The 2476-nt window shown below is 43.2% G+C and overlaps 1 pseudogene; it reads left to right on the plus strand.

Annotated features, from left to right (window-relative positions):
• The first annotated feature begins 252 nt into the window (after nucleotides 1-252).
• LOC114638525 lies at nucleotides 253-1447 on the plus strand (annotated as a pseudogene).
• The last annotated feature ends 1029 nt before the right edge of the window (nucleotides 1448-2476 follow it).

Genomic DNA, 2476 nt, shown 5'->3' on the forward strand with positions numbered 1-2476 from the left:
TGCCCAAATAGATTCCTTCCTTACCTAGAAGCAAAGCTGAGAGCAGAGATCTCCCTGATGATTTGCCCATCTTTCCAACAGTGTTAAATCCTAACTTTATCATCTGACTTTGTTCCTTGTGTGTCATCACATTCTTCGAACAAGTCCTTTGTGTCACACACTCAATTCCTGTCCTGTGTATCATAAGAAGTGATAAGGGCGCTCTCGGTCCCATATTGAACTCGAGTTGGAAGAGGCGAGTCCGGTCTCAAAATGGAGGTAAAACCGCCGCCCGGTCGCCCCCAGCCTGACTCCGGCCGTCGCCGCCGCCGCCGCCGCCACCGCCGCCAGGGGGAGGAGGGCCATGATCCAAAGGAACCAGAGCAGCTGAGGAAGCTGTTTATTGGTGGTCTGAGCTTTGAAACCACAGATGATAGCTTAAGAGAACATTTTGAGAAATGGGGCACACTTACAGACTGTGTGGTAATGAGAGATCCCCAAACAAAACGTTCCAGAGGCTTTGGTTTTGTGACCTACTCTTGTGTTGAAGAGGTGGATGCTGCAATGTGTGCTCGGCCACACAAGGTTGATGGGCGTGTGGTGGGTGGAAGCAAAGAGAGCTGTTTCTAGAGAGGATTCTGTAAAGCCTGGTGCCCATTTAACGGTGAAGAAAATTTTTGTTGGTGGTATTAAAGAGGACGCAGAAGAATATAATCTGAGAGATTACTTTGAAAAGTATGGCAAGATTGAAACCATAGAAGTGATGGAAGACAGGCAGAGTGGGAAAAAGAGAGGATTTGCTTTTGTAGCTTTTGATGTTCATGACACAGTTGATAAAATTGTTGTTCAGAAATACCACACTATTAGTGGGCATAATTGTGAAGTGAAAAAGGCCCTTTCTAAACAAGAGATGCAGTCTGCTGGATCACAGAGAGGTCGCAGAGGTGGATCTGGCAACTTCATGGGTCGTGGAGGAAACTTTGGAGGTGGTGGAGGGAACTTTGGTCATGGAGGAAACTTTGGTGGAAGAGGAGGCTATGGTGGTGGAAGTGGTGGCAGCAGAGGTAGTTATGGAGGTGGTGATGGTGGATATAATGGATTTGGAGGTGATGGTGGCAACTATGGTGGTTGTCCTGGTTACAGTAGTAGAGGAGGTTATGGAGGTGGTGGACCGGGATATGGAAACCAAGGTGGTGGATATGGTGGTGGTGGAGGAGGATATGATGGTTACAATGAAGGAGGAAATTTTGGTGGAGGTAACTATGGTGGTGGAAACTATAATGACTTTGGAAATTATAGTGGACAGCAGCAATCAAATTATGGACCCATGAAGGGGGGCAGTTTTGGTGGAAGAAGCTCAGGCAGTCCCTATGGTGGTGGCTATGGATCTGGAGGTGGAAGTGGTGGATATGGTAGCAGAAGGTTTTAAAACAAAACAGAAACGGCTACAGTTCTTAGCAGGAGAGAGAGCGAGTTGTCAGGAAAGCTGCAGGTTACTTTGAGACAGTCGTCCCAAATGCATTAGAGGAACTGTAAAAATCTGCCACAGAAGGAACGATGATCCATAGTCAGAAAAGTTACTGCAGCTTAGACAGGAAACCCTTCCTGTTCAGGACGGTCAGAGCCACAGTTTGCAGAAAGTGCAGCTGTTGATTAATGCAATGTAGTGTCAATTAGATGTACATCCCTGAGGCCTTTTATCTGTTGTAGCTTTGTCTTTTCATCACATCAGGTATATTGCCCTGTAAATTGTGGTAGTGGTACCAGGAATAAAAAATTAAGGAATTTTTAACTTTTCAAAAAAAAAAAAAGAAGTGATAAGGGCAAGTTGAGATCCATAGTCATTTATCTGGCAGTTAGAAAGAGAAAAATCAAGACTTAAGGAGAACAGACACATAGCTAGCACACAAATTCTTCACACTTATATCCACAGTTAGATATGTCCTGCTTTGGAGATAGCATATGAAGTTTACTCCTTTATGATCATTGCTTTAAAAAAAATCAAGTTTCTTAATTTGCAATGAAGTTGTAAGAGGTTAAGTTTTTGTTGGTACTTTTTTCCATGTGACAATACATAGGAAGCATATAAATATTTATTTAGTGAGTTAACTGATGGCTTAATCTATCTATCCATATATTAAATCTCTTTCAAACGCACTTGAAGGTCTTCTTGCTCCCAGTTATCCCTTATCTTCTAAATCCAGGCTATCTACATGCACACTTAGTGCCATGACAAACCTTTGCTCTCAGCCCATCAGTTCACAGAGTGCCTCTGGGAAGTGGTGGTCCATAGTCCTGCTACACTAAATATGAGTGGAACTTTACTGTGTCCCCAGGGTGTCCTTCTTTTCAGCTAACAAACACCTACATCTGACTGAAGAAGTTTCATCAACTAAATACAGAACCAATGAGACAATATTTCCCCCTATTGACATAGGAATGGAGAAAATGGTATGGCTAATTTCAAAGAAATCAAGAACTTTCAATATCTTGAATT

Source organism: Grammomys surdaster, unplaced genomic scaffold (genome assembly GCF_004785775.1).
Source record: "Grammomys surdaster isolate TR1022 unplaced genomic scaffold, NIH_TR_1.0 125604, whole genome shotgun sequence".
Classification (NCBI taxonomy): Eukaryota; Metazoa; Chordata; class Mammalia; order Rodentia; family Muridae; genus Grammomys; species Grammomys surdaster.